The sequence below is a fragment of the Carcharodon carcharias genome, chromosome 7 (assembly GCF_017639515.1).
Source record: "Carcharodon carcharias isolate sCarCar2 chromosome 7, sCarCar2.pri, whole genome shotgun sequence".
Lineage (NCBI taxonomy): Eukaryota > Metazoa > Chordata > Chondrichthyes > Lamniformes > Lamnidae > Carcharodon > Carcharodon carcharias.
Window position 1 is genome coordinate 137487546 of NC_054473.1, and position 22433 is coordinate 137509978.

Here is a 22433-nt window from a genome sequence, read left to right on the forward strand (position 1 = left end):
TGAAGTTTCAGAATGCCTGGATCTCCTTTCTATAATGATGCTAGTGTTAACAGTGTTTCTTATTGATGTGCAACTGTACAACAAGACACCAAAGTATCTGGGGAGATTACCTCTTCTGCTATCCCACTCCCAATCTCCAGTAACAGTTTGAACACTCAGTCAAACACTTGAACAAAAAGGAATTAGTGAACAAGAAATACTTTGCCCAATTTTTGTTTAGGGGAGCTTTGAATCAGGATTAACCTAAATAAATGAGGAAGGAGGAGGTTATTCAGACATCCTTCCTGCTATTAGGACTGTTATGTTCCCTTTCAGGTAGTTGAGATTTAAGATCTCCCTGCTGTCAGATTTGATCTTGTTACAGATGGTATTTGATGATTTCAATATCTTTTGGTATCGGTGTCCCTGTCAATTGTATTCCAAGGCATTAATGTCCTAATATTCCCATAATGTGACCACTTAGAACAATTCACACATACAATGACTGAAAGTATCCTCAAGAAAATGTCAATAATCAATGCTTTAGAATAATTAAAGAGTTTGATGTCAATATAGTTAGTCTGGATGCCTTGAGAACTCTTGAAGTTAAGTGAAATAAGGTATATTTAGCTATTTTGTACAATTCAAAAATTGTTGGAAATTGGGGATTTCTTATTTTATCTGCAATGACATTCACAATATCAGATGTGGACAGATATGTGAGCAGTAAGTGGATAGATCAATACAACAATATTGAATTTGGATCAAAAATGTTATGCAATGTTCCAACAGGCATTGGGTTGAAAGCTGACTTGAATTTTCAGTACATAAGATAAAATACTGCAGATGTTGTCAATCTGAAATATTAACAGAAAGTGCTGGAAGTACTCAGCAGGTCAGGCAGGATCTAGGGAGAGAGAAAGAGAGTTAGTGTTTGAGGTCTGTAACAGAGATAGGCTTTCCAATATCCTTATTCTCAAGTATCTTCCTGAAAAAGACATTGCCATGCACCATTGTCTTTTAAAAGTATTTTAAGTGGTTGCGTTTTTGTTTTAAACCAAGATTTTTTTTATTCATTCGCAGGACGTGGGCTTTGCTGGCTGGGCCAGCATTTATTGCCCATCCCTAGTTGCCCTTGAGAAGGTGGTAGTGAGCTGCCTTCTTGAATCACTGCAGTCCATGTGGTGTAGGTACACCCACAGTGCTGTTAGGAAGGGAGTGCCAGGTAATTAGCTTTGCAGTCGAGGCTATCATCTTCAGTGTATGTTAAATGATAGCTCCTAAGACATGTCTTCACCCAGTCTTTGTTCTCTGCATCCCTTCTCACCCTCGATGAACATCTGTAAAAGGAACACAACACCAACAAATATTTAGAGTCATGTGTTTTAGCCTGATTTTTTTTAAAAAACACAAGAATCACTGCATTTTTACAAAATAGCAAGAAAAAAAGTGGGAGGCATAGAAGAATCAGACCCTGAACTAGAATGGTGGCATTAAATAAAATAACAGTAAGCTGTATAACAGAAAAAATTGAAAACTTTCAATTAAGTCCTCACAGAGGAAGAATGGACTAATTTTCTCAGTGTCACAGAAAAACAACTGATTTCTGTGAAAAATGTGAGGCAATTCACATCTTCTCATTGATGTAGGTGATGGAAGAAGAAGCAAAATATTGCTTTCTGCTCAGTGAGCTGGCAGAGAGAAGGAGCAATAAGATGGGTGTGAAGAGATTTCAGAGTCATTTTTCCATTATCAAAAAGCAATTTTCAAAAGAACTAAACTCTGCCAAAGGAAACAGAAAGGAGGCACCTGTAGACAGTTTTGCCGCAGCCTCAGGATTAGCAGAGCGCTGCAAGTATGACAGTATACACGATGAAGTGATTTGCGATCACATTCTAGTTGGCCTGAGAGATGAAAGACTTCAAGGCCATCTCTGATCTTAATTGAGACACCAATAGGCAAGTAAAACAGAGGAGAGATATTCAAAGGCAACAGAGGGTCATTAAAGATCAGCCAGATGGGAAAGCAAATCTGGATCCGTTTAAGACATGTTGTAAAAACTTAGCAGCCAACAAAAGTGGCTTGACCAAGGTAGTGTCTGAAACCAAACCACGCGTGGAAATAGAAGATCGCTGATAACTGGAAACCCATGGCAGGTGTGGATATTTACCAGCTACATCCAAGATTATACGCCCTGCTATAGGATGGTGACACATATGTTAGAAAGAGGTCATTTCCAAGCTAAAAACATCACTGCCATTCCAATGATTGACCAATGACATATATTTCTGGGTGAGATATAACAAAAGGATAACAACCTCTGGTCAGCGAGCATCCTCCTTAATAATGTCCAAATCATTAGCACAACAAACACAGTAACAGACAAGTTCTCAGAATCCCAGTAATTGAAAAGATTATCACTTGCACTACAGAAACTAACCAATAGCCTGCATGGATGACAATATAATTCTCAGAATGTGCATGACAAGTTTGGAATGTCCATCTCAAAAGAGAGAAGGTGATAGAAGAAAAAAATATGTACCAGACCAGTTGCAGGTGATATGACAACACCCAATTCAAGCCCTCAGACTACTAGCAAAGTAGAGGCAGTAGAAAAGGTGAAGTTGAGTACAGTGTGAAATATGTTAAGCTTTCCAAAGGTCTGGGCAGGTTCTTGTGAAAGTATATGCAAAGATCAAACCATAACTCTATGCAATGCATTTCCCTAGATTGGTTGTCTGTTTATATCCATTCCAGTTTTACTGAGAATGAAAGAAGAAATTACTAGGACAGAACAGCTAGATTCCATTTCTTGGGTATAATGGAGCACAGACTGGTGTATATATGCCATTATGGCCTCAAAACTAAACAGCACAGCATAAAACAGCATGGATTTGACCAAGTTAAATTAACGTGCATGCTGCCTGAACACATTTTTATTAGTAGACTAGAGTTTAACCCTGCTAGAAAAAGCAAAAGTATTCTCCAAGCTGAATTTTCATAATGACCATCAGGTCTTTTGAATATCCTGCATTCAATGAACCATTACATATTTAAAAGGAAGGAAGCCTATTATCTTGCTAAAGCCTTGAAAAGTCTCATGTATCAGAAAATACAATGGGAGAAATGCTTCAAAGAGCTGGCGATAAACTCAAGTCCCAGTATTCACATCTACAGGTCGAAGGAAGTTTGACTCTGGTCCTGCCCCCACCTGAATCAATTGGTCACTTTGGACAAGTTCTGCCTTTTATATTAGATACCTGGGACTGTCAACCTGTGACATCACATTATTTCCAGTTTTTGGGACAGAGTAAGAATAGAATAGCAGGAGAATGGGAATGAATGCAGAGGAGATGGGAGCAGGCAGAACATGGGGAAAAGAAGACAGGTCAGCAGTAATGTAAACTATACCATTGTGGGCTCAAAGTGTAATCCAATCTTCAATGTATATTAGTCTTTGATTCAGTTTTGTGTATATAGAATCTAATAGTTGAAAGTGGAACAGATTTCACCATTCCAAGTATAATCTTTGTTGATTTCATAAAATGTTCAATCAGAATAAACAACGTTCCTCATTTCCAGTAATCCCAACTTGGGATCTGGTTGTAATACAAGTAAATGTAATTTTTAACTTATTGTTGGGGTTTGGCAGCACCTGCAAGGCCAGCACTTATTGTCTATCCACTGAGAAACTGGTGGTGTTGAGGTTTCTTCTTAAACTGCTCTAATTCATGAGGTAAAGGTAATCCAACAGTGTTGGTCGGTAGGGTGTACTAGTATTTTGATTCAGTGACCATAAACGTAGAGAAAAGGATTAGGGACTAGAAATAATGGAGAGTGAACAATTCAGAGGTGAAAGGGATAAAGGGTAGTGAATGAAATAAGGCCATGAAAGATGGATTTAAATGATGGAAGAGAAGGCAAAGCGGAAGAAGGATAGAAAAAAGTTGGAAGTACACAGCACATACATTAGCAACTGATTCTCAGCCACAGCTCCAGTATCAGGAGTAACTAAAATAGTTCAAGAATTTCAGGAAGATGCAAACTTGACAGATCAGAACCTACCAGTATGTGAAAAATCACCAGATGAAACAAAGACTGAGCTGTAAGTTTACAAGAGCATAATCTCATTATGGAAAAATGGCTGGAAAGGAATGAACAAGATGGGAGATTGAAATGATACCATGGGAGATTGTTAAAAGTGAATGTTTAATGAAAGATGAATTAGTCTTGCAAGGCACCCATATGGTGGCTCCCAAATCAATACAATATAAAATACTGTGGCATCAAGAAATATCAAGAGTATTGCAATAGGTCACATGGTGGCCTGACGTAAAAGCCAGCTGAGCGAAAAAGTCATCTCTTGCAACTCTTGCATAAGTTCTTCCAGTTATAGACATTTCTTCTGTATCACATAAGATGTACAACTAATTCACACCATGTCACAAAATATCATGCTAAACCTGAAATGGATATTTGTTCATCACAGAATGCCAAAACAGGCAATTTCAGATAAAAGGTCAGAATTTTCAGTTGCGGTCTTTCATAGATTTGTGAAGTAGCACCAACATGTTCATATTATGAGCAATACCAAGCATTTGCAAATTAATAAGGTAGTTTGTACTCTATGAATAACATTACTTATTCACTGACCATATGCATATATAAATTCACACAATTATAAAAAAGCTGCACAGGAAGTCAAAAAACATTTACTTGGGTCTTCAACCATGTTGTATTATCTGTTAATAGAAAGTTAACTGGATACGATCAAACCTCAAACCCAAAAGGCCATATACACGCTTCAGTGAAAGAAAGAATGAAAGCATGGAAAACACATCAAATGGGAGCCATCAAGTTTAAACTTTGTTGACCAAGTGGAGATAATGGCCAATGAAGCAAAGAAAGAGTGGCATCTCGATCATTTGACATTGAAACATTCAAACGTTCAGTATAGGAAAATGGACACCAGAGATGGATGTGACCAAGAACTCCTGTATCAGTACTGCAGCTGTCAAAACTCCTTATAAAGGGACACAAAGGGCAAAAGAGGTGACACTACACAGTAAGTGGAGGAGAATGAAGGTGTCCATCTTCTTTCTGGGCAATCATTTCCAAACATAGAAGAAAATAACTGTGTGAACATATGTATGCATATGGTCAGTGAATATATAAATTTATTCATAAAGTATAAATTACTTTAAAAATAAATTTGTTTAGAACGTACTGAGGCTTGTAAGACTGGAAAGAAAGAATGAATTTGGAATTAGAAGGTGCCTAGTCACATGCTCAGGATTTCCCAGAGTGCTTTACAATTATTTTTGAGCAAAGTTATGACTATTATATAGGTGAATACAATAGCCAATTTGCACACAGCTAGTTCCTTTAAACAGCAAATGAGATGAATGGCCAGATATTTTTAGTGATGCTGGGTGAGGAATAAATGGCACCAAGAAAACTCTATTCTTTTATGAGCAATATTGTGGATTTTTTCAAAGAGGCACAAGTAGGCAAGCATGGTTTCAGTTTAATATTTAATTTAAAAGATGGCACCTCCAACAATGGAGCACTCATTCAGGATTGCATTAATGTATTTGCATGCATTTCTGTTGTAGGACTTAAATCCACCACCTTCTGGCTCACAGGTAGGAGTACAGCCAACTTTAAGGACATCCCATAGTAAAAATTAGGGAAAAAATTGAATTTGCTTTTAAAATATTTGCATAAAGAAAATGGTTATGTGATTAGTTGGACACAGAACTATGTTAATATATTATGATTGCCCAGGAGCCCCAGAGAAAAGAGGGGTTACATTTTCTGGATTGCAAGGAGATAATACCAGTTATCATTCAGCCCATCTCATTCTGATGGTTTACACAGAACTTTGTACAGACTGCAGCCAATCTAGGGAATACTCAACAGTGCAACTGTGCCATGTTATTACACTGAAATCCTTGGAAAATAGCACAAAGCATAATTTTAAACAGAAGAATATTCAACCAACATTTGCAGTCCAAAATCATGCCTGCAGAATATTTGGCAGCTCTTCTTAATGAAATGTTATCTGAACCACCAATTTTTTTAAATAATAAACTCATCCATTCTGATGTGAACAATATAAACAGGCCTCATCTGCAAGCTACAAGGAGTTAAAGTGCATTGTTTCTGTTAGAACCTGTGAAACAATTTTATCCTGATCATATTTCCTTCAAAAGCTATTAAAATCGTATTAAAATAGTTTGTCTACTGACAGCCTTGCTGCTAAATCAGTCCAAAATACATTGAGATCCCTGATTGGTTGTGATTTCAAACTTATGAAATTGACCTAAAATTAACAATTACATCAGAGGAAAAAGGATAATGTGTCTCTGTTTAGACATAACTGCTAGAGCTGATTTAAAACAGAAACCAGTTCAATCTGTTGGACATTTGGAAAATAAGTAGCCCTTAGTGTAGGTATGTGGAGACATGCTGCTCTGTAAGTGGCTAAGCTGATCCAGTACTCAAAAGGTTAAGCTGCATCTCTGCTAACACTGCCCTCCTCAAGAACTGATTTTGCACATGTCTTTATCTGTCATCACACCATGTGCATGAAAAGAAACCCCAGAAGTCAGGAAAGCAGGGAATTCCATGCCTTCTGCCCATTGCTGTTGAAATGCTGGTACTGACCTAACTGCTGTATATCTGCACCACAAAAGCTTCAGTGATTATTCTGTGGGAAGGAGGTAAATGATACAGTTGAACTAAGTCAATCTGTTTTCTTCACATTGCCATCGCACTGCTGTCTGGACCGTGATTTTTATCCAATTCCCCGAAAATTCTGCTGACTTTCTGTCCCTTATTCACACTTACTAGTAAATCAGGATTTCTCCCTGGTAGATTCTTGAAAAAGGTGCTTTCACTGAAGGTATCTGGTTGTATGAACCGGGAATCCAAAAAATCATTACAGCAGTACGGTTCATTCTTGTTAAGTAAACAAGATGATGACATGAACTTATATTTACTTCCTGTAAATATTCATTTAACTGGGATTCACATTAAGTTATAAATCAAAACACTGCACTGAACCAATCAATCATTCTGTATATTTCCTTGTCACCAGAGACCTTATAAAATCAAATAGAGACGATGATCTTCCACTACTGTATATAGCACAGGAACCAATTCAGCTTAATGGGGGAAGCATACATTTTTGGAGTTAAGATGGCAATAACAGATGAAAGCACATGCCTTGCCTTACAGAGGCACATCTTGTTCTTTTTCTCCTGCTTCCCATCTCCCTCGAGCTACTTGTCATAAGGAGCTAATGTAACATGCCATCCCACCAACCCCTTACCTCCCCACCACCTTCTCTGTGGCCCCCTACATTATTTTAATGAATAACTTTGAAAAGCAGTGGGCTATGTCAGATTGCAAGGCAAATGAACTCTTGTTGTGATTCACCAAAGCAACTAGTCTATTCACCTTCAAGTATCACTTTAGTATCCTGTATTGTTTCACCAATGTTTCTCCAGTGTATAAATGCAAGTCTTTAGTTCCTTTTTCATTTCAATATTCTGTTGCCCCTGAGCCTACTGATCAGTTTAATTTCAAATTTTGACTTCTCATTTATATTTACGATCTAATCTATTTCAATATTGCCTGGCTGCACTTGACACATAACTTGTTAATCTAATTATGATAATGAATTTGAGGGTGTACATCCATCAGGCTTTTACCATGTCAATCATTATTTTAGTTTTCCCTCCTCCATTTCTCTTGCTAGCAAAACAATTAGTAAGGCAGTAAACAATGTTCCGTCTAATTTTCTTTGTCGTATTCGTTGCACTGTGAGGTTCCTTTCAGATTGCCACACGGGCACACGTGTGTACATCTTAAAGGGACCACTTCTGTATTTGGCCGGTTAGTTCGCTGCATAGCAAGTTTTAGACTGCTGTGTAGCCATACACCCACACAGCTTAGAGGGAATGTTGACAGTAAACATTTGCATTTTACACATTCACCTTTATTAGTTATTGTCTAAATAACAAGCAGAAACAACTACCAACTCTTTATGTTTCCAGCTCATATAACAACTGTAATTAATATCCACTTCAGAGTATGGCTCTCAAAACAGCAGTGAGTCAAAGCTCTCTGAGCTTATTATATTAGCCTATGCATTTTATAATGAGGATGACTTTCCTCAATTTTAAGCAAAATATCACTTGACATTTTGATTGTAGTGGTAACTTACTCTATTGTAGTAGAAAGTAGCAAGTTTTCCTTTAAATTTTCCCTTAATTTTTGGTGATGATCTTAAAAGTTATCCTGAATCAACCAATGGAAAGTTTTCACTGTTTACTTTTCAAAACATTGCAAAGTTTAACCTAGATTAAATTGCTTTTAAATATTCTCCATTGTACAACAACAACTTACATTTATATAGCACCTTTAACAGATTTAAATGTCACAAAGCACTTCACATGAGCATTGATAAGCAAACTTCTAGAGAAAAGAGCCCCAATTTCTCTAGTCTCACATCATAACTCAAGACATTTATTCCTAGTATAATTTCTTAAATCTCTTTTATACTTTCACCATGGTCCTGACATCCTCCTAAGGTAGACTGCCAAAAATTAGACATAATGGACAAAATAATTTTGGTGGAAAGACAGACCTGGCGGGATGTATAACAAGTGTCTAATCCAACTTAGACAGTTTAAAATTCCTACCGAAGGTTAAAATTCTGAATACTATTCTAACTGCAAAAGAGCATCATATATATAGTTTTAGCATTACGTTTTCACTTCTGTACTTTACACTCTTATTTATGAAACTTAAGATTGCATTTTTTTTGTTTTACAGCTTCATCAAGATATTCTCCAACATGTAAAGATTTGTTCACCTACATAGCTAGTTTTTGTTTTTTTAAGCCCAATGCTAAGATCTCCCATGTGTAAGTGAGCAAATCTTATTAGATGAACCACACAGATCAGAAAGGTTTGTTCTGTGGTCTGTGTTAAGTTAGCTGACGTCAGTTGTGATGACAGTAACAGTGCTACAATTGGACTTATTAGGAAGGGATAGAATATTCAGGATTGCCACTCCTGATTACCAAGAAGCAAGCTGCGCTGGAAGTACAAGCACATGGACATAAAACAAAGACAAGATCAGCTTCCAAGCACTCAATGTTGAGGTTCTAACATGAATACAAGACACTTGGGCATGTTGGCCATTAGGCAATCATGGAACTGTGTCCCAGCAAGTAACCAATATCTTCAGAGGAGGAGAGTGGAGAATAATTAATGGAAGGAAAAGAGAAAGAGTTCCAATAGGTAGGTTTTAAAAAAGTTTTAAACCAGTATTTAGTATTGGAATAGACATTCTTTTAAAATTTAATTGCCTTCTTTTAAAAAAGTTAAGCTTTTAACAAAACAAAATGAATGCTCTAGCATATTTATCTGTGGTTAGAATTTCTAATAATTACTGTATGTAGTCTGTATTCAACTAAAAAAAGGAAGAATGTCTTAAAAAAAAACATCTGGTTTTAATTTATTAATAAATCATGAATTTCAGCAAAATCTGTAAACTTCTCTGGACTTTTTTTCATTATTTTGTTTTACCATGGTTACCAACTCTTGGAAAGTCTACAGAAAATGATAAAGAGCACATGGGCTTCCATTGACTGAATTACCTCTGGTGAGCTGCATTATTTCCTGTGTGAAGTCCTCTTCCATTTAATAGACCCTACTCAATATTGATTGATCTGTAACCAAAACAAGTAAAAGATTTGCTTAAAAAGACAAACAAAAGAATTCCAAAGTTTTATACTGGTCCCTACAAGGACTTTGGACAACCAAAGCAGCAAGATTGTATCACTCATGGTCACCATAGGCAGAGTTTTCAAATATAGTGGAGATGTAAATGATAGAATGATAGAATGGTTACAGCACAGAAGGTCATTTGACCCATCATATCTGTGCTGGCCCTCTGAAGGAGCAATTCACCTAATCCCAATCCCCTGTCTTTTTCCCATAGCCTTGCAAACTTTTCCTTTTCAGATAATGATCTAATTCCTTTTTGAAAGCTTCAATTGACCATGCCTCCTCTCAGGCAGTGCGTTCTAGATTCAAATCGCTATGTGAAAATTTTTTTCCTCATGTCACCATTGCTTCTTTTGCCAATTACCTTAAATCTGTGCCCTCTGGTTCTTAATCTGTCCACTGATGGGAACAGTTTCTCCCTATCTACCCTGTCCAGACCTCTAATGATTTTGAATACCTCCATCAAGTCTCCTTTCAACCTTTTCTTCTCCAAGAAGAACAATCCCAACTTCTCCAATATTTCTATGTAACTGAAGTTCCTCATCACTGGAACTAGTCTTGTGAATCTTTTCTGTACATCCTGTAATGCCTTCACATTCTTCCTAAAGTGTGGAGCCCAGATCTACTCACAATACTTCAGTTGAGGCCGAAGCAGTGTTTTATACAAGTTTAACATTTTTCTTTGCTTTACTCTATGCTCTATTGGTAAAGTACATAGCATACCATATGCTTTATTAACTGCTCTCTCAACCTGTCCTGCCATGTTCAATGATTTATGCACGTATACCACCTTTAGAATTGCACAATTGTCTCACTGCGTTCTTCCTACCAAAATGAATCACTTCAAACTTATCTGCATTAAATTTCATCTGCCACATTCCACCAAACTGTCTATGACCTTTTGAAGCTCTGCGCCATCCTCCTCATAGTTCACAATGCTTCAAGTATTGTATCATCTGCAAATTTTGAAATTATACACTAAGATTTAGGTCATTAAAATATATATCAGGAAGGGCAGGGGTCTTGAAACTGATCCCTGGGGAAGTCCCCTATAAACATTCCTCCAATCTGAAAAACAACTGTTCACCACCACTCTTTGTTTCCTGTCACTGAGCCAATTTTGTATCCATGTTCCTACTTCCCTTTTATTTCATGAGCTCTAGCTTGGCTCACAAGTCTGTTGAATGACACTTCATCAAATCCATTGGAAGTCTATGTACACCACATACATCAACAACATTACTCTCATCACCCTCTCCGTTACCTCATCAAAAAATTCAAGCAAGTTAGTTAAACATAATTTGCCCCTAACAAATCCATTCAGGCTTTCCTTAATTAATCCTCATTTGCCAAAGTGACTATTAATTTTGTCCTGATTTATCATGTCTAAAAGCTTCCCTACCACCAAAGTTAAAGTGACTCGCCTGTAGTTGCTGGGCTTATCTTTTACACCCTTTTTTGAACAAGGGTGTAATATTTGAAATTCTCTAGTCCCCTGGCACCACCCCTGAGTCTAAGGAAGATTGGAAAATTATGGCCAGCACCTCCACAATTTCCACACCCGCTTCCTCTAGTATCCTTGCATGGATCTCATCTGGTCCTAGTGCCTTTATCAACTTTAAGTAAAGACAACCTACCTAATGCCTCTTCCCTGTCAATGTTAAATCTTTCAAGTGCCTGAACTACCTCCTCTTCCACCATGACATGGACAGAATTTTCTTTCTTGGTGAAGACAAATGCAAAGTATTAATTTAAACCCTCAGCCATGCCCCCTGCCTCCAAATGTAAATACCCTTTTTGTTCCCTGATTTGCCCCACTCCTCCTCTTATCATCCTGTCACTATTTATATGCCTGTAAAAGGCTTCTGTGTTCCCTTTTATGTTAGCTGCCAATCATTTCCCATACTTTCTCTTTGCCTCTCTCTTTGCTTCTCTTATTTGCTTTTTCAATTCCCCTCGGAAACAGCTATATTTAGCCTAGTTCTCAATTGTATTGTGTACCTAACATCTGACATAAGTACATTTTTTCTGCTTTATCTTAATCTCTATCTCTTTTGTCTTCCAGGGAACTCTGGGTTTGTTTGTCCTCCTTTTTACCTTTGTGGGAATATATCTTGACTGTACTTGAATTATCTCTTCTTTAGAGGCAACCTATTATTCATTTACAGTTTTGCCTGCTAATCTTTGATTCCAATTTTATCTGGGCCCCTGATCTGCTCTTACCCCATTGAAGTTGGCTATCCCTCAGTTAATTCTTCCTACTCTGGGCTGTTCTTTGTCCTTTTCCATAGTCAACCTAAACTTATGATACAATGATCGCTATCCCCTAAATGTTCGCCTACTGACACTTGATCCACTTGACCCACCTCATTCCCACAAACCAGTTCCAGAAATTGGCTATAAGAGATGTTAAACATTTGACCCCATTTAAAGGAAAATCAGGTCGAGTGTTTAATGGAGGCTTTACTCCCCTCTTCCTGCAGTTCAGAGTTCTGCCCATTGTTTGTTTTACGAAGTAAATCGTTGATACTGTACAGCTTCGATGAAGAAAAATAATTTACATGGTAAGGAATTCCAGTCCTGGTTCTCTAATAAGGACTATTCCTAACCAAATGTAGGCTCACACATTAATGATATTTAAGAAAAATGGGGTGCCTATGAGTGATATAATGGCATGACCCAGGTAATGTGATTAACTTGTTGCCTACTGATCCAGTTTCTCAGAATTATTTGACTTTTAGGGACTATCTTCTCTAGGACTCTGATATGCTTTATTCAGTCTGCTTTAGTTTGATTTGGGATACACATAACTTTTAAAAGTATAGAGGATAGTGTTACAAGAACATCAAATCCTGTAAGTCAAGCACTTGTTTAATTCTCTAAAACAGCTGAGCCAGGAATCAGTTGGCATTTTTCAGTTTATTAAGTGATTTTGAAGGTAAAATCTCAGATATTGTTCATGTCACCTTTCTTTAAAAAAGTAAAACAATTATGTGTAGTATGTGCCATAGATGTATCCATGGGTGTCTTCCACAGAAACTCCTTTGATAACTCATCAGAAAATGCAGCCAGCACATGCTTTTGAGTGATATGGGAAAGGATGCCCCTCCTGGGACGCTTTAATTCCATTCCCTCAATTGGACAACTGAAACCAGCAACCCAGCTCTAGGATGATTAGTAAACATTAGTAAATAATTATATTTAAACTTAACTATCCTGTTTGAGGCCGTATAACTAATGTGACCATAATTCCATCTGTTACATAGCCTTTTTAATTGAACTTTCACCTGAAGTTCATCTATCCCCTAGATTAAATGAAGCGTTTCTTAACGCTTGTAAATATGTCATTAGAAACTCAATTTAATATTTCCTTGCTTTTTATTTTATACTGCCCCCTTTTGTAAGTCCTCTTCCTGTCACTGACTATTCCCTTCCTGGATAAACAAATAAGCAGGTAGCGCCAGGCGTCTTCTAGTGGCATATATAACTGGCCACTGAAGTGATGCACAGTAACATAACACAACTTGTCCACTAATACTTCCTGCACTCACTGTGAAGAAAATCTAACATCTGCTCCTCCACTAGTGGCAGAGCTAAGGCCATTCTATGCAGGGAATCACAAGCATGAGACCATTGAATAATATATAACTGTGGAACAGCAATGTTGGAGCACCAATGTTTTGTGCCAGCGTACAACTTAACTATCTCATTTTAATGAGAACTACAACAAAAATTAGTAATCAGTAACAAGACATTTATTTTAATAATTTCACATTATACATGTTTAATGCAGGAGAATTATATTCCAAGATACCATGGTATTTGGGGGAAAATAGTGGTCAGTGTGTGGAATTTTGTTTTTCCACAAAAAGGGATACTGATTGCTCTCCAGGTCATCAATCATTCTTCTGGCAGAGTATCTCAATAAAGTACTTAAATTTGTAAGGAAAGCAGGTGTTGTATGACAGTGTACTAAACTAGCCAAAAAGTAATCAAAAATATTTTAATTTTGAAATACTTGGTGAAACTCAAGAAATTGAAAGTGAATACATTTTGTTTCACTTTAACTCTTCAAAATTAAGTACTCAAAAACCTAACCGTTGTCATCATGGTCACATTGCATTTGTTTCAAACGAAACCCCAGCAATAAATATTGCCACAAAACCATTGAAATATATTTCAAATCAAATGTGATGAAAAGTTGCCTTGGAGGAAAAAAGTGCAAGTATAATTTCTGTCAAATTTAGCAGTGCATTTTCTTGTTTGATGGATATGTCGCTGCTCATCTAATAATAATTTCAAAAAATGATGCTTTTATGAATGGCCAGTCTCTTTGCATTTCTTCTATCATAAATCTCTCGAGGTTCATATGTCCTTTATCTTGAATTCTTTGTGCAACTTGCCAAATGCCATGAAAATTAAACAAGTGGAATTCCAGATTATCTCTTCTCAAAAGCAAATCTAAATAGAATTCATAAAAATGAAATGTGCAACAATCTGACAATTGTTTCAGCTAACAGGCTGCATAAGATTTCCAGTTTAAGATATCATAAAACGCTGTTTATTGCATCCTACAAGAAGCTGTCATATTGTTTCTGTGAACAATGCCATGGACATGCATAGACACAATACCTGAATAGAGTAAAATTGAATGAATTAGAATACTCTCATTCAAACCAGTTTCCATATGTTGTAGATTTAGTATAGGCTTAACAGAATTTCTCTTTCTACTCCTCTAATTAAACACACTAAAAATGTCTTTGCATAAGGAAGTCAGAAAAGATGACCCCACTTTTAGAAAAGATCTTATGTAGTACATTTGAACACTGATGATAAATAATTCAAGGAACTGCTAGTCAAGGAACTGGAACTGGCAATCACAGAAGACTAGAATTTTTGACTTGTTTCAAGTCACATTGCTTATTTTGCCCTAGAAGAAACAGAAAGATACATTCTGTATAAGCTTTCAAATGCAAGATACTGATGATAACATACCTTACTATGTTTAAAAGTATGAGACCTGCTCTGCAAATACATTATATTTCAGCTCATTTATGCACTGGAGGATTATTGTCATACCAATTTCAAAAAGTGATAAGGTTACATTTATTTATGTTTTATTCTAGTTAGTCAGAGGTTACCATTAATAATAGAACATGTCTTTATTCCATACTTTCCAACTTAATGTGAAGTAATACGATTTACAAAATATAAAATTCAACAAGAGTGGTCGCCTCTTTAGAAAATACCTAGAGAAGCAATAACTCCCAAGATAGACAAAATATTTCATCCCTTGCCTGCTGTCATTACTACCTGATTCCCCTGTGGATTGGGGTATATCTCTTGCCTTTCCACTGCAACTTCCCACTCTATATATTATGTTTGTATAGGCAGATTTTTGGAATATGCATTCTGCATCCTCACATATCCACTTACCTAGCCTTCACAAGCCTGGTGTTTCGGTCTTGTCTTGTATATGAGAAAATTAATCAAAAATGTTATTAAAGAAAGAGACAGAAAATGTTTATATGCTGTATGGGAGAAGAAGCTGTTGGCAGCTTGAACTGGATGGTAACTTTGGAAAATTTTATTCACACAGATCTGCAGTTCAAAACAAAAATAGGCTCAATCCTGTGATGGCACACACAGCAAGTTCCCATTCTCGGCCTTGCTGTCATGGGGAGGATGAAGTCAAAGCCAACTGAATAAGTCAATTACAGTTTCCATTAGATCTGTAATCAGCAGGTAATATTTAGAGCTTTAATTAGAGCACTGTCATTCATTCGTGAGGGACAACTGGAGAGCAAAGCACCCTCAGGTAACTTTTGCATGCTTCCCAGTAGCCAGTGATAGAGCAGCGTGAGCAGTGCCCGTGAGCAGGTTTCTTCAGGTCACTTTGACTACCATGTTGGAGGATAAAAAGAGGGAAAGGAAAATAAAACCTGTCTCAAAAACAAAAGTAAAACTTTTACAAAATTAAATTTTAAAAGATAGAATTGTGATATAATATTTGATATGAATTTCTCCATTATCATAAATGGGGTGAACATTCTGTTTGCTATCTCTACATTAGCCTTTGACCTGTGCAATTTCTCTGTTATAATTTTAAATGCTTTCTTACAATTTGATAACAAGCCATCGTTGTTAACTGAACAGTAAAAGCATTGTGATCTCTTACAGGTACCCTCAACAGGTAGAATGCTAATTGCCATTCTGCTTTTCATGTAAATATATTTAAGTGTAAAATCTTGTATAGGATTTAATTATTGGGAGTGAGTAACTACACATCCTATTTTAAATGGTGCTTGATAGCCTACAGAACGACAAATGTAATGGTGCAGTGTATAGCAGAGTTATTTCTGGTAAACTTTAACGACAGTCACTAATTAGAAAAGGAAGAGTTGTACAATACTGCCTTATTTAACATCAATGGTATCTATTGTCCTTGCACTGACAGCACTGGTACAGAAAAGCACAACTTTAATACACTTCTGTGCACATTAAAGTAAATTATGGCTATAAGCAACATTTCTACTTTTCTCCTGTATTGAATTTTGGATGCTTCATAGTTTTCCAACAATTTTCAGCCACAAGTATCACTCACAGTTCATTAGCCCACTTAACCTTTACAAATATATCTACATCATTCTCTATTCAAGAAGCCTATAAGAACACATAAGAATGCACATTAAACTTTTTTGAAAACGGAACCACCGGAACTTCATAGGACAAATTGTAAATCATGTGAGATTGATGACGTATTTTATCGGATTTAATAGGATCCCATCTGACAGTCTTGAAATCCTATAGGATTTTTCACGAAGGGAATACAATACTCAAGCAGCAAAAAAACTTCAGAGAAAAAAAGTAGAAGCACATTTGCTGAAAGAAGGAAGAATTTAAAACTGTGAGCTCACATTTCGGTAAAATGAATAAAATAACAGACGGTGCCATCTGGAAAGGTTTGTGCAATGAAGATCCAATCTGTTCAGCACAGGCCTGAGACTCTACAGCCCAGGCCAGCAGGGGACCTGCCAGAGTCCACGTTCTGAACAGGATTCCACCCCCTCCAAAAATATGGTAGTTCAGTGAGTGGGAAGACAGACAAAGACAAACCATATCCCAGCATGCAGTGCTGCATCCCACTGAGACATTTGACTGACCAGTCCCTTCAAACAGCTGGAGAAGATGTCAAACTGTCAATAACAATATAGCTTGCAAATGTTGCAAAGCAGAGGCTTGAAATAAAAGATGCTGATGCAAGTTCAGTCCACCTACTCCTCTCATAGTTTTTGTCCTTTAAGCAAACCACCCAGCAAGGATTTTGTTACCAGTGAAACCTCACTGTGGTAAACACAGCCTATGTTACAAACATATAGACACAACAAAAGCTAACCAGGCCTTTTAGTTTAATCGATATTCCATGATGTACGAGTGTTGTCTGACAAAACAAGGAAATTTATTTGAGATTATATAAACTTCAAAAGCTCCTCTGATCTGGCAGATTACACACAGGGGGCTAAATAGGACAGCTCTCAAAAACGGGCACGGGGTTCACAATGTGAGATTACCCCGTGCTCATTCAATGTGATGCAGGCAGCAAGACAACCTTGTACTGTCTGCTCAGTTTCATGACAGTAGTGCATAACCAAAGCTAACAGCACTGTTGAGTGGTACAGGCCTCAGAAAGGTGCCCAAAGTTGTGAAAGGTGAGCACGAAGTAAAGCCAGATCACACCTCCTACAGGGGAGATGCATTGTAGCTGGAACAGGTGGTGGAATTCCTTGTACAAGTCACTCTGGCATAGAAAAAGACTGAATAATAGCACAACATAGGAGAAGAAATGTTCCAAGATTCTCACCTGCTGCATTTGAGGCCTTGGTGGAGAAAGTGCAAAGGAGAGTAGTGATGTACCCACAAAGATGTGGGAATCTCTCCAGATAAATGCTCAGAAGGCAGTGGGACCAGATAGTTGTTCTGGTCAATGCCAGGACACTAGCCCAAGGACCTGGATGCAGTGCCACAAAATGTTCAATGACCACACCTGAATGATAAAAGTCAGTGAATTAATCTTCAAATGCGTTATACCACCACTGCAATACTAGACACAAACATAGTTTAATGCACCTTCGCCCCATCACTCACCTACCAATAATCTCTATCAATCAGAACTCATCCCTAACATTTATAGCTGCATCTCACACTCAGAAGTTTACCACTGCTGTGAGTCTCACACCCACATCTCACAGCTTTCACACACTGCCAGCTATTCACCCATGGCAGCCACATTACACAAACAATTTGCACTATGTTCACTGATACGCTTCCCTCACTCTTGCAGGAAAAATTGACGTACAAATGGAGGCATCAAGAGTTAAATGGAGGGAGACAGGGACGGCTGCATGTCCTGGTCCCCCTGAAGGAAACAGTGCTCACTAACATTAAAGTTGTCATTGCTGAGACTGTGGCCAGCAGTGGGATTGAAACCATAAAAGATAACAGTATCATCATACTTAATTATCCTTCTCCCATCCACTTCCCCTTTCTCACAACCTCTTCTGAGTTACAAGCTGCAGATAGTGTAAACATGCACCTATGAGAGAAGGCCCCATTCTCTCATCTCAAGCTTAACCTTGTGCCTTTCTCCTTTCAGATACCCAAGAAGTGCAATCTGGTCAGACAGTGGTGAAAGAACAACAACAACCTGTTGATGAAGAAACGCTGCCACTCGATTTATCATTTGCAATCACTATCTTAACTATTGACATTTTGTGTAATTTAGAGGATAGCATAGAGAAGGGATCTGCATGTGGTGAGGCACTAAGTTCACGTGGCCTGCAGTGAGGGCAGAGGACAAGGAAAGGGTAGGTGCAAGCATGCCAGAGGATGAGGTTACACACAAGTTCTGCTGCAGAGAACTCAGTTGAGAACTTTAGTGGGTTTGGCTACAGAGGAATGCTGATATGTTAGCGCAATGAAGTGCTTGCTGCATTGGCAGGCCTGTCAGAAAGCCTGCACAAAATGTCAAGGGACTTGGAGGAGTCCAGCATCAACTTTGCAGAGGGCTTTGCATTTCTTCCAGCATGGAAGTGGTGACCAATGCTGTTTGCATATATGTGGACCCAAATATGTTGCAATGTCTGATGGCCAAAGTTTCAGCTTCCACTTTAGCACAAGCAGAAGCCACCCAATGTCTGAGTGCTGCAGTGGAAGCTCAGACTAAAGTAATGCAAGGTCAGTTTTCTGCTTTGCAGGCTTAGAACTGCTGTCATCGTGGCTGTAGATGACAGAATTCAAAGGGGCTTGCAGGGTGTTGCAGCCGTCCTGCAACATGTCCTCCAATAGATTACTAAGACTGCTGAAGTGCACCCTAGGGGAGTGTCAGTGGCTCCATGGGCCATGACCTTGCTGTCCTCTGTCAAGAGAACAGTTTTTGTCCTCCCACCCCTGCCACTCCGCCAGTGCCCTTGGTGCTGCCTGTCAGTCAGACAGCCCAGAGTGCTGCTGTCCATGCTAAGATGGTACAACCTGAGGCCTGTTCCCTAGGCCCAGAGCTTGAGGCCTTCTGCAATTTTCTCCACCAAAAGACAGTAGCCTTCTACTAGCTATGGTGCAGACAGTGTGGTAGTATTGCATAAGAGCATTTGGACAAGCAAAGGCAATTGGAAAGTAGGTACTAAGGTTAATTAATTTACCTATATATTCCATATGATTGCTTTTCTTTATAAATTTGGTTTGGAATGTTTATTTTGTGTTATCTTGTGTATTTGCCAGGTTGCTGCATATCTTATTTATCCCAGAATAATGCAGAAATAGTTCTAAATCCAAAAAGATTATTTACAGAACTTTAAAATATTTCAGAACTTACAGGATTTCAACATACACATGCACAAAGCCCAGATCCTTTCTGGAACATTCCCTGTCCGGTGTCAGCACTTGACTCACAAGCTCCACCCACAGACTTATTCCATCAAGCAGGTGTACAAGGATCAGTTACCAGACAAAATCAAACACAGACGAAACAAACCATTGAACACAACAATCTTATATTTTTGCATTGTTGCCAAGTGGATTCTGCGATGGCCAGTGACTGAGGGAAAGACAGCTGGTGAATGGGAAATTGGGGTTACTGGTCGCACAGTCAGGTGAATTTTCACAGACAGCATGGCCAGTAAGAGGCTGATACAAAACCAAGATGCTGGAAACCTGAAATGAAACAGGTAATGCTGGAAATACTCATCAGGTACGGCAGCATCTGTGGAGAGAAACAAAGTTAACATTTCAGATGAAAGATACTGTTGAAAGACCTTCAACTTGAAACTAAACATTGGATGGAATTTTCTGCCCTCCCCTGTGGCAACTTTGATGGCAGGAGCATTTAATCAGGTGGGTGGTGGTGGTGGGGGACCCGACCTTCCCACCTCTAACCTGATTAAGTCTGTGGCAGGGAAGTCCGTGGACAGCCTTTTCACCTACCACCAATGAGGCCCTTAAGTGGGCAATTAATGCCCACTTTTGGGCCTCATCCAACCATCACTGGTATTAACCCAGAGGTGAGCTGGGGCCAGCTCACTATGGGGGGAGCACAACACGCAAACCAATGCGGGATTGTTTGTAAGCTGCCACAGTGGGTGGGTGGTCCCTCATTCAAAGGCACAGTGCTTGATCAATAGACCGGCATTGGGAAGTGGGGGGTAGCCTCCTGAGAGCCACCCCATGATCTTGCTGTCAAACTCCTTCCCCACCTCCCCAGCTCCTCTCACCTGTGGCCTAGAATCCGGTGATGATACTAGGCATTGGGTGGGTGTCCTACCGGCAGTAGCCACCACCTCTGTGGTGGCACTGTGGTTCAACAGATCTGCTGGCCTTTGGCCCTTGACCCTGGGAAAGGCCTACCACTGTCCAGTTAAGTGACTGAGTAGCACAATATGAAGGGCCATCCCTTTAAGAGGTGACAAGGGACCCTCGCCAACTCTCCACTGGCGGGTGAGACCTCTGATGCCTCCAATAAATATAGCCCATTAACTCTGTTTCTCTCCACAGATCCTGCCTTACCTGCTGAGTATTTCCTGCGATTTCTAGTTTGGGGTTGTCTAGTTTGCCTCCCCTCTTCCTCTTCCTCCTTGTACTCTTGCTTTTCAGCTGCTTGCTTTATAGCTGTCCGTTAGATGGTGAGGTTGTGGAGCATCCTGCACAGCAGTGCAATTCTTGACATCCGCTCGGTGAAATACTGCAAGGCTCCCCCAGAGAGGCCAAGGCAGGGGAAGCATTATTTCAGCACACCAATGGTCTGTTCTATTGTATTTCACGTGACAGCATGGTTTTCTTAGTTTGCATGCTGTGCACATATTCACACCAGAACCGCGGGATAGCTAATCAGTGGATAGCCCATCTTGACCAATAATCATCCTTTGGTTTATTGTGTTGGCTCAAATGCAGCTGACACAGTGGATTGCTGCAGAATGAAGACATCATGACTGTTGCTAGGTTTCCAGGAAATGACCTGCATGATTCTCTGGCCATACACCAGCTGAATGTTGAGGGAGTACAGTTCCAGTACATCTCAGAGTTGACAGGCAGCACGCACAAAGCAATGTATGTGCAGTCAATGGCACCCTGTGCCACGAGGAAGCCTACAATGCAAGCAAAACTACATGCTCAAGAAAATCTCTGGCATTCAAAAATGAAATGTAGTTAGCATGCAATAAGTACAGAGTCTTAGTGATCTCCCTTATGAAACAGTGGGCAGCAATTTATGAGATTTTGCAAGTATCTGCAGCTCCAGCCTGGAAGGAGTCAGACACATAGATGTTCATAGCCATAGTCACCTCCACAGCCACTGGCAATGCTATCATCACCTTGCTCTGAGGTTGCAGCTGTGGCTGCAACAGGTGGTAAATTTCAATGAGGACGTCCTTACTGAAGCGCAGAAGTTTCACACGCTGTTCCTCGCTGTCATGCAGTTTGGAGAATTACTCCCTGAGTTCGTTGGGTTGATATGGCTTCCGGCTGCAAGCCCTTCTCCCCACCCTCCTCCTCCCTCTTCTAGCTGCTTGATCTGCTCTGCTCTGCGTGGCTTCTGCTCATTCTCTAAGTCATGCTATTTTCTAAGGGGAACACGTACTAGTGGATCCATGTCTGGAGCACTAGGTTTGTGGAAAAGCCAAGCAATCAGGACAAAGTGCTTCAGCACCCACCCACCAGTTCTATGTAGATTTTAGCAGCTTTAAAAATAAACGCTAGAAAGCAAAGGACAATTGGATAATAGTGCAATAGCTAGAATAAGTCAACCAGCAACTAACCTGTAGGTAGTTGATCATCCCTTTAAGTGATTCCTGCTGATAAGCATGTGATCAACCATGTGTGAGTAAGAGAGGGCATTATTTGGAGCATTGAGCTCCAAAATAGCAGTGCTGGCATCGAATCAGTATTTACACAATGACTGATGCCATGAACTTTCTATTCTGCATGTTTCTGGCCGATGCTCACTGCTCACACACTAACGGCATCATCAATACAATGGACATCTTGACACATTTTGAACCACTAAGGGTACTCATAGTTCCCAAAAATGGGCACAGAATTTTATGCCATCTGGCTTTCAAACATTAAACAAGATCCATTATAAGGTGCAAGACTACATGCATATTT

The 22433-nt window shown here is 39.0% G+C and overlaps 1 long non-coding RNA gene across 1 annotated transcript in view; it reads right to left on the reverse strand.

Moving 5' to 3' along the window:
* Positions 1–974: 974 nt before the first annotated feature.
* The window catches only part of LOC121279664, a 40580-nt gene continuing 19121 nt past the window's right edge, over positions 975–22433 (reverse strand). The window contains exons 2-3 of the long non-coding RNA XR_005943460.1: positions 9653–9724; positions 975–1319 (exon numbers count right to left, since the gene is read on the reverse strand). This is a non-coding gene — a long non-coding RNA (uncharacterized LOC121279664). The remainder of the gene's footprint in view (positions 1320–9652; positions 9725–22433) is intronic.